The following is an 11,139-nucleotide window of genomic DNA, read 5'->3' as shown; positions in this document are numbered from 1 at the left end:
AATTTTTTAAGCTTGTTAAGACACCAAGGCATTAAAGTATTAAATAAGTGCCTTACAAACAAAACACACAAGAGTACAATAAATTACAATAAACTTACACTAAAATATAATTTGCTTAAAAATGCACTTCTTAAAAATTAAAATATATGTAGCTTGGAAGAGAAACAAAGTTTTATTTCTTTTTTTTCTTTTTTTCCCCTTATGTAGCCTAGTTAATTGAAAAGAGGATGATATACTTAAAGTCTTCACCAAACATGCTTTAGATATGGGCATAAGTGAGATTTTCCTGCTACTGAAGCCAGCTGCATTTCTATAGGAAATTTCTATAGAAGTTTTAAAGCCACACTATTCTATTAATTGAATTTTACAGTTCGTTTATCTGCTTTTGTTCTTTTCTCAGTGTGCCTCTCCATGTGAAGGGGAAAGAGAAAGAATTAGCAGAATACAAGAGTGATGTGAAGAACACAGGTGGCTGTAAACCTGCTCCACTATTGCTTCAGACCCCTTAGTCCTTCAGCACTGCAGAAAATGAAAAACGTGACCCAAAGTAGAAAGGTTATCTTCAAGCAGTAACAATGCAGATGCCCTAAGCTGCTACTTTATCGAGGAATTTTTTTTGTATTGGCATTTGTTCAGTTAGGAGCACAATATAGCACAAGAATAGCTAGTGCAGAGGTTGAAATAATGTGTATTTTGTCCCATCCTATGCTGCTTCCCCCATCTGCATCATAGAATCCTAGAATTGCTCAGGTTGGAAAGGACCTTCAAGATCATCAAGTCCAACCGCAACCTAACCATACTGCTCTAACAACCCACCGCTAAATCATGTCCCTGAGCACCACATCCAAACGGTTTTTAAACACATTCAGGGATGCTGACTCAACCACCTCCCTGGGGAGCCTGTTCCAGTGCTTAACAACATCATATATACAGAATAAAGATTGCATTTGAATGTCTGCTTTCATCTCTATAAATTCCACAGCTGGAATTTATATATTTTTACTTGGATTGCGCAGATAAAGTCCGAGCAATTAGCTTCCCTTTTTTCCTTGACTTACTGTGCAACCTGCTTGCTACCTACATGTCCTGAGAGTTTTCCAGAGGGAATACCATCCCTGGGGATACAAGGAGAGTTTTCCATTTCAGGAAGAAATTTGATAAGTGTCTTCCTCATGTTCAGGACAGTCTAGCTCCATTTAAGCCAATATAAAAATGCATTTACTCCTACAGGGCCAGAGCTTTATTTTTCACCATTAGCAAAGTGAAGACAGATCTCACTCAGCATGTCCGCCTCTTCGTCCCGCTTATTTTCTTCAGTGTCACGATAATAGAAACCAGCTTCTATTCAAACAGGCAACTTTTGACTGGAATGAATGTACAGGTCTCATTCCAAAAACTATTCCAAAAATCAGTTAGCCACAAATTTGTATAACTTCAGTAAAGGATCTAGAGATAGCAATGGTAGTTGGTGCCCCAGTTCTTTATTTCAGCATATGTGTACGTGTGTGTGACATGGCATGAGGGAGCATTAGAGTTTGGCTTTGGGCTTTGGTTTGTAGAAAAGCCCTGTACTGTAGGAAAAATTTTGCACTTGGTGCTTAACTTTGCATTTTTACTGTTCAAAGAAGCTTTCAGCTGCTGCTCTCTGAGTGCACCACTGAGACATACTGCTAATAAAAATGCTTTTTAACTTTCCTGTTGACGCATAATAGAAAGACACAATTTTCTAAAGGATCACTGTACTGTGAAAATGGCGGCACTGTGAAAGGTAGGATGAGTAAGGTCTCCCCAGCTGCTTGCTTTACTTCACTAGCTTTCTCCTGGCCAGGTACTCTTCCCACTAACTGAGGCCTTTTAGGTAATTTTGCAACTTCACCTCTCTGGTAAAAGCACTTTCTTCTTAGTTATTTTAAAGGAATTACTTAAAAGTCAAAATATTTTTCAAGCCATTTTTGATTATCTAATGATGAGGATGGAAATTTAAATTATCCAGATTGGTGTTTGGTTCTGAGGCTGAAATAATTAAAAAGCTCACGATGTATTGAAGTATCTGCAGTTCCATATCATGTTCCCTGTTCTGCACAGGCTCTATACAAGCAGGCTTCACTTTGCTTCTTAAAACAGTTTTCTGGGTGCAGTTTTGATGGGACCATAAGGACGTCTGGTATTCCCCTGGTGGATATGAATCTTCATTGGCCATGCTGATTTCAAAGCTGACTAATCTCACTTCTTTGCTTGCAAAATGAGCAAAAAGATGTAAACTGTCACATGTACAGGCTGTACAGAAAGATGATTTATAAAGCCTTGAGTGTCAAAACATTAAGATTAATCTAACCCAACTTCAACTATCTAGAAGTCAGCTGGTCCAATCCAGGCGATGAAGAGAGGAAGGCACTGGCACAGGGGTTATTAATGTCATAGAAGGTAAAGATATGTGCTAGGCCCTGTCATTGTCTTCTCAAATGGAGGGTTACTTGCTAAGACTACTTAGGTATTTAAGTTAGGTGTTTGAGTCCAGTGAAAGTAAATGGGAATCTCATGCAAAACATCTATGTCCCTGTTCATTGGCAAAATGGGAACTAGGAGGCAGAGAGCTCAGAAGAAGCCAAACAATCAGAAGGAAAGTGAACTGAGGTTATAAACAGGATTACTGAGTTTTTGCAATCTGCATGCCTATAGCTTGAGTTTGCAGAAACAGGCTGTGAACGTGAACTAATCCCATCTTTCTTCTGTGCTGTATTGACACATTAATAAATGGTCCCTTTTGGAGCTGCTGTTTGCTTTGATGGAGGTTATCACTCTTTCAGTACAGGAGAAATGATTATATGTCTCTTCTCATATGTTATTATTCCGTGTTAATACAGATAACTACCTATCCACATTAATAAGGATAACAACTGTGAACAGGACTCTGAAGATTGTATGGGAACTGCTGAGTCACGACCTGAACCACTGATTGAACACCTGGAGGCAAGACCCAGTCAGCCCTGGGAGCACAGGTGGAGGCAATTCACTGTGTGACAGGAAGGGCTGGAGCCTGGCTCCATCTCTCTTAGACCTCATTTAGGGGCTGACTGCCACTGAGGAAGGATTTGTTTCTGGAGATCCTGTCTTGGTGGGAGCTTTTCCCTGCAGACCCAGAATCTTCTGAGATGGGTGAGTGATCTACTTCCCTTCCTTTGTAGCACCTTGCTATTGTGTTGGTCCTTCTACCTCTTTTGTAATGCCTTTGCCATTGTTTTGGTCTTTCTGATTGCTACAGAAGATAAAGCTAACTCCCAAATTAGCCATCCTTTGATTCAGTCAGATGAGCACAGCCTTCTTTTTCTGCAGGTGAACTCTTGAAACTTGCTCCTGCCTAAAATCTCCCTAGAGCAAAGACAAGCTGAATTATATTGGAATTAAAGGGAACAACCTGCTCTAAGCAGGAAAGATTGTGCTGTAGGCTCTTACGGAGTCATCAGGAGAATCACAGAATGACTGAGGCTTGAAGTGACTTCTGGGTCTGTCTGGTCCAACCCCATTACTCAAGTAAGGACACTCAGAGCTGGTTGCTCAGGATCGTGTCCAGACAGTGCTAGAAGATCTCAAACAAGGGAGACTCCACAACCTCTCTGAAGAGAAGATGCTCTGAAAACCCGGGCTGGTGATCTATGACTCACATTGCTGAAAAAGGTGAAGACTTCCCAAGGTTTCTTCCAACACTGTACAAAGGATGCTTTCCAAATCTCACTGTTGGCTTTAGCATAAGAGAAAGAACATTCTCTATCCTGCAGCGATACATTTGTGATGCAGCAAAGAAGCAGAAAAAATAACTGTGTATCTCAAGTGAAGGAAGAACGTTCTGACTCCTACAAACAACTGAAGCACAGAAATGCTGCTTTTCAGTAGAGCCAGAATATCAATAGAAAGGCACAAATATTATTTGGATATCAGTGGTAAACAAGTAATTTTGCACTCCTCAGGACACAGCAGTAAAATAGATAAGTGACAAAAGACACACATTTCCAGGAATGACCACTGTCTTCCAGCCTTCTCTCTGTCCCTATCCACCCAGAAGCATATATCTTCACCAAAAACCTTCTTGTATAACCCTTTTGGAAAGATTTATAGTTGATACTGGATTGGGCTTTTCCTAGCCAAACCATGACTTAAGTGAGACCTCTCAATTAGCAGTGTGGCTACCTTTACTCAGCAGTGCTTCATGATTTCAGCCATGGGCTCTACGTATGATTGGTGAGGAGGATAAGCACTTCAGAGCATGGCTCAGCCTACTTCAAGTAGGATGGAAGTACCTCTATGTCCCCGCTGACATGGAGCTGAAGAAAACTGCTTCCTTCTGAAGTTTCTCATTTCAGTGTCTACAGTGGGATAAGACAAAGACTGGTAAAGGTGTGACCTTCTCTGGCAATATGATCCAATGTCTCATCACTGTCCGTGCTGGGAAGTGGTGTCCGATTGCAAGGTAAAATTTGTCTAGCTTTCTTTTTCCCCCAGCAAAAACACAGGATGTCCCCTTTACCAACGCTCTTTTTCAAGTGTGCCTACATCAAGTGATCAAGTTACCACCTAAACCCATCAGTAAACTAAGTAATCTCAATGGTCTCATGTGATTAGAGCCTTACGTTCTCTGAGGCTCAGTAGCATTTATTTCAAAACTAGAAATAAGATTTGGCTTAATTTTGAGAGTAATGTAGAGATCTGTCAAATAACGGTCCCCACCCTTCTCCAACAGAACACAAGACATTTTTTGCTGATTTCAAGTAGAACAAATGTAGACTGATGTTTAAAGACTTTGAAGATGGAAAAATGCTTCTGTGTGGCTCAGCATCTATTATCGTTTTGAAGCACAGACCACAAGAATTGTTCACAACTTGTCCATAGCCAACCTTCTGACTGAAACAACTGTTCAGAGTGAATTCTGAGGCAAGAAAGTTTGGCTATAATCATCCATGCTTTATATTCATCTTAACTCCTTAGATATAGAGCTGAGGAACTGAAGTGTAATCTTTTCTGTTCCAAATTTTTGCATTACAGTAGGTAAATTGCAATCTTCTGCAGCCTCACTGACGTGACTAGTTGAGGAACTGATGAATTGACCAAGAAAGCCTTGTTTCCTTCTGTTTTACAACTTCCAGAAATATTAATTCCCTTGCACAAACTTAAAATACTTAACTTTAAATACTGTTCTTGATGAAAACTACTAAATACCTGGTGGTAAGATTGTATTTATCTTTTCCCTTCTCTGCATGCTTGCCAACTTTTAGCAACAGACTAAAAAAAAACTGCTTTAGATGTGATAAATGTGGTTGAGCACATGATCAATCTCTCCTATTTCCAAGTCCTCAGTATTACAAGTTATTAGCTTTCATTATGGGTGGGGATCTTCCCAGATAAATTTAGATGTCTAAAAGCAGACATCTAATGTAGACAAGGCATGTAAGTTTTTTAAAGACTGAAAGAGATGGGCATCTCTGGGAAGTGTATTACATATTGAGCTAGGCAGCCAGAACTTCTCTCTGAATGCACCTTGTAATTTGCCCTTGTTACCTACCACAAATTTACCCTTTTCTTCTCTCCAGAAGTTCAGTTCTGACCCATGTCTAAATAAGGCACCAAGCCAAGTGAGACAGAAGAATGTCTCTGCGTTTCTTAAAATGACTTTGCAGAATTGATAATCCAGTAAATACATAGCCCAGTTCACTGACCTCCCAGATCCTTATCTGCTAATCTAGGAAATCAAATGTCTTTCCTTCTATTTCTGGAATAGAATTAATGTGTATCATGTTTGGGCCAGGAGTATGAAATCTGTGCTGCTGAGACTTACATTAAGATATTAAGACAGTAAGTAGAGGCATTGCTGACCTAACAGCTGCAGTATAAGGTAATTGTTCTGATCTTGTATCTATCAATTATATCTAACAATTCAGTGGATTTTTGTACCCATGGCAGGCTCCAACATTACTAAGGTAATAACAGTTCTTATTTTCATATAAATTCAATTATCTTTTTGTTTGCTGATTCAGAAGTGAACTTAATATTGCTCACTAGGGCCAAACTGAAGATATGAAGATAGCAACCTACTGTTTGAATATGAAGTCTGATGCACTAAAGGTTGTGATTGCAAGATTCCCTTGCCATATCTTGCCCATGACTCCTAAACATGTCATCGAAACACTTCTGTTGTAGAAGAAGCTCCTTAGATCTGACAAGCTAAAAAGGAGACAATTTTCTTCTAAACAAAACAATCTTCTGTAGTGCCATAGAAATGAGTTCTGTTGTCTGGTTGTTATTCCCAGTAGAACCTAGATCAAATTAATTTACATACACTATGGATTCATTAAGGGCTTAGACAGCTGGGGAGGAGGAATATGCAGGATTTGCTAAGAAATAACTCACTCAAACACATGCATGTTCTTACATTGTTATTAACAGGGAATGACAATGTTGAAGTATCTAGAGGGAAATTTCATCTGCCTGGATTTGGGGCTTTAACTTGGACAGATTACCATTATGGAGATGTCAAAGTCAGCAAGGTTTATATCACCATTTGCTATGTCATTGCTTAATGCGGCGCAGCTCTTTGAACTTCAGGCAGTTTCATAGTCTCTGTACCATAACACGCACACTCTGTGCGCCTTGTAGCACCTCTCTAAAGCAGAGGATAAGGACAGAATGCTTACTTCTTGACAGATTTCACTGAACTCAAATAACTTGGAACGTGTGTAACAGACTTGGGAAGTGAAGTGAAAGAGCATGTGTGCTTGTTCTAATGCTATTTATCAAGTCAGCCTTTTGTTGATTTTTCAGTTAAATGACTAATGACAATAATAACACCCAGGTACTATTCTAAATCTCATTCCTATGATACGTAACTTTCTTGAAACTCACACCTTGTGGAAGACACTAACATTTTAAAAAATACATTCAACGAGCAAAGATGAAAGGTTGTCATTGCTCATACAAGTGTTATTTTTAATTTAACTTGTCTCTCGCCTTTCCTCAGAAATCTCACCTGCTTCTGCTGATGTGTTCCAGCAAAGCTGCCAGCAAATGCCTATCCACAGCTAAATGGAAAGAGTGTACATTGTGAAGAAACATCTACAATGAAGCGAGTGGGAAACGTCAGCCCCATTCACTTAAGTGGGGATGTTCCAGCTGTTCTCCACAGTGGATGGGCTCAATACCTGGCTCCTAAGCTCTATTTTTGATTGCACATTGCCAGGTGAAGGGCCAGGATGTACACTGACCAGCCTTAGAAGCAATACCACAGCTGTGTTCCTAAGCACTCAATCTTGTGAGTTAAAAAATCCTTTTGAAAGGGGGGAAAAAAATGGCAAATTAAAGGTTTAAAGATTTAAAAATACATATTCTGATCTATTACAGTTCTGGTCTGTTACTAGTTGCTGCAAGCAATAAATTCTTTCACTGGAACTCTGCTCTGCCTGTAGAGGTTAAATCAGATCTGGAAACTGGAATAGCAATATTTGGGTTTGTTGCTAACAAAACCTGTTGTGGATGACAGGTTGGCCATGAGCCATGAGAGTGCCCTTGTGGCCAAGAAGGCCAATGGGATCCTGGAGTGCATTAAAAGAAGCGTGGCCAGCAGGGCAAGGGAGGTGATCCTGCCCCTCTACTCTGCCCTGGTCAGGCCTCACCTGGAGTATTGTGTCCAGTTCTGGGCTCCCCGGTACAAAAAAGACAGGGATCTCCTGGAAAGAGTCCAGCAGAGGGACACAAAGATGGTAAAGGGCCTGGAGCATCTCCCGTGTGAGGAAAGGCTGAGAGAACTGGGGCTGTTCAGCCTGGAGAAAAGAAGACTGAGAGGGGATCTGATCAATGTTTATAAATATCTTAAGTGTGGGAGTCAAAGGGACAAGGCCAACCTCTTTTCAGCTGTCTGTGGGGACAGGACAAGGGGAAATGCCATAAACTGGAGCATAGGAAGTTCCTCATCAATATGCGAAGGAACTTGTTCACAGTGAGGGTGAGGGAGCACTGGAACAGGCTGCCCTGTTATGTGGGGAGGTTGTCGAGCGTCATAGAAATTAACCACTAAAGTAACCACACAGGCAGCAGTTTATATATACTTAAAATGTGCTTCAAGAATCTGTGCACAGTAATCACAAACAGAAGAGTTTATTTTAAAAGTATGCTTTAGATGCATAATATCTTGGAGTTAACACAAAACAAGCAGGTGAAATGTTTAAAAAAAAAAAGTGCAATGTATTTCATGTTAAACATCATTTCTTGCAGAAGCCTATGTTAAAAGCATCTTCTAATAACCTTCCAGTGAAATGAAGAAATTCTTTGGCTGTTCCAAAATCCTATGGCAATTCTGAAGCTGGGTGCTCTATGCTAACATCAAATCGATGTGTTGCGTAATGGTTTGTAATGGAAGTCATGGACCTGTGGAATCACAGGGGTTGGAAGGGACCTCTAGAGATCATCGAGTCCAACCACCAAAGAGACAACATATTAATGTTTAGAATACTAAAGGTATACCTGTATATAATTGCTACATATAGATATTTCTTATGTTAAGTATTGCATGTGTCTCCATTAGCCTAGAAACACTCCTTACTTCCAAAAGTAGCACTGTGGAACTTGAAGGCTGCATAAAACCTACCAGTTCCAACCGAGACAGACAACAGAGGTCAAAAGTTCTTTCCATTCAGACAAGCTTTGAATGGCCACTTCTCAGAGAGAAAAGGCCAGTAGTGTTTGTTTATTTCAGGCTGAGCCCTTTCATCAGCCCTTTACATTTGTTTTAACACACATGAAAACAGACCACTTTACCCAGTGAATCCAGAGCTTGGATTCTGGCTGTTACTGCTCTTCAGCAGCCCAGGCTGTGACCTCTAGGACACTCGCAGGCCCTACAAATGTAAAGCAAGCACTGCTCCCCGGACAACATCTGCTCATGGACAGGGAGAGGATCTTGTGCTTATCTTTCTCTCAAGTAAAATTGCTGGAGAGAGATTGTTTGGGAAGCGAGGTGGTTGATGTGCCCTTTGGAAGCTGTCCGCTGAAGTGCTGATGTCAACGTGGAATTGCAAAGAGCAGAATCAGATCTGAGTTTTCTTGAGGCGCTGTGTGCATTGACATAAATACGAGTTATCTGCTAGTACGGCTGTTACTGCTGCCTGCCTCCAAAGCTGGCCAAAATGTTCCATCGAGGGCACTGTGTTTTACCCCTTTGGACAATAAAAGGGGTAGCTAACCACTCTGTAAGGCAGCTGATTCATTTTTATCGCCTTTGTGTGCTGATATTTCTGAAATGTTTCATTGATTCCAGAAAAATCACCTCTACGAAATTTATGTATTTCTATTTTTTTTTCTTGTGAAAATCATATTGTGACTCCAATTTCAAAATGAATTTGCAAAATTTAGGAGTCTCCTTACATTTATATTGTTCTCAACGGATGCTTGTTAATAGAGGATTTCTTAAGTATATTTTATTACAGTTGATTCACAGTTTCTTTTAAAAATCCATTGCCATTACAAACACTTACATTCTTTGTCTCCTGTTGTAGTCTGAGATGTAGAACTTTTAATTTTCTTACAGAAAAGCAACTGCTTTGGGTGGAGGTAAATTTTTAAGATTGGAGGATTTTCTGTTACTAGTGCTTCAAAATGGAGAAAGATTAGAAAATGAAAGATCTAAAATTAGAAAGATAAGAAAATGAAAATGATTCTGAACAGATATTTCCTTAGGTTTTTTTTCCTATTTATTCTTTTTAAGTTCAGTGAAGAAACTGATTTTCCTTTGCACCAATTTTTTGCGTTGAGCTGTACATCCTAAAACTGATCTTATTTCTCCCTTCTGGTTTATTGGTTTTTTTTTTTTCCTATTACTGTTATGTGAGAGATGCCTGCTGAGACCACAACCCATCATAGGTGGGATGTGGCTTTACTAGGTAGAAAACACAAGCATTTACTTGGCCCACCTCTGTGCTGAGGTCAGGTGCAGCTGTCACCGCTACAACCACGCTGACTTATTTTTGGTCTAAGAAGGAGCATTACTTGCTTGATTAGACAGACACAGAGGAGTAAAGCCCAGGATGGCAGAATGGTTGAGAGTGGCTGGGAAGATCTGTGTCCATCTGACCCAAGCCCTGCTCCAGGCAGCAATGTATGCAGCCCGGTGCCCAGGCCTGTGTCCAGGCAGCCTTTGAAAACCACCTCCAAAGAGGAGACTGCACAGCCTCAGCCTTTCTCTGGCTGAGAAAGCTATCAACCCCCTGCAAGAAGAGACAGCAGCTAGTATTTTGCCTGCTGCACGTGAGATCAGGCAGCATAGAGTTAGCTGCACTTGTAGCCAAGAAGCCCCAGCACAGCTTTTGATGAACCATCCCAGGGAGAGGCAGCAACCCAGCTGTGGCATCCTGGAGCTCAGGGAGGTTACCCTACCCTACAGCTCCGTGTGTGTCTTGCATATTCCTAATTTGTTTTGCAGCACTTAGGACAGTCCCACCTCAACTTGCATGACTTAGTTTGCTTTCATTAGTGTGTGATATCCACCAGGTGTGAGAAACCTACCTGTGCTTATCAAATAAATGCATTTATTGCATCCATTTGTGAGAAGGATTAGACAACATTACCTTTGTTTTCTCTTTAGCAGAATACCTGAATTGCTTTGCTTTTCTTGCTTTGTGATTATCCTGCTCTGAGGGTGAACATTTCAGTAACATCCCTAGCAGTTCCTGCACGTTACCTGTTTCTTCTTGAGCTTGAATGTTTGAACTCCTGCAGAGTTTGGATGGGACAGCTGGGTATTTCTGCACAGTGCTTATAGACTCAATAGTATCTGGACTTGCTGATTTTAATGCCTTTGGATGCTTGAGTGTAAGATTTGCTGAGCAGGAGGGAAAGGAGATGACTGATCACTGTGTGCGTTCACTGCCTTTCCTTTTACTGTGAGCACTTACACGGTTCTATTAAGAGGAAAAGTGAGAAGGAATTCAGGAGGTGAATGGTTTTATTCCCAACATGCAAATTAATGATGGCACTTCAGTTTCCTTGAAGCCTTAATATTCTCATGACCCAAAAGAAGATGATAACCTATTTAGTGCTGCTAGGATTTAACTTGAGGGCCAGGCAGTTCTGCTGATGGCATAGACAATAAATTTGAAACAC

At 40.6% G+C, this 11,139-nt stretch overlaps 1 long non-coding RNA gene across 1 annotated transcript; it reads left to right on the top strand.

Annotated features, from left to right (window-relative positions):
• Positions 3,086-7,466, top strand: LOC110397214. The gene is made up of 3 exons (XR_002437627.1): positions 3,086-3,156; positions 3,334-4,465; positions 7,007-7,466. It is a non-coding gene; the product is annotated as an uncharacterized LOC110397214 (long non-coding RNA).

Source organism: Numida meleagris, chromosome 3 (assembly GCF_002078875.1).
Source record: "Numida meleagris isolate 19003 breed g44 Domestic line chromosome 3, NumMel1.0, whole genome shotgun sequence".
In the NCBI taxonomy this organism is placed as follows: domain Eukaryota; kingdom Metazoa; phylum Chordata; class Aves; order Galliformes; family Numididae; genus Numida; species Numida meleagris.
The sequence above is the reverse complement of the archived record's forward strand: the minus strand, read 5'-3'. Positions and strand labels throughout refer to the sequence as shown.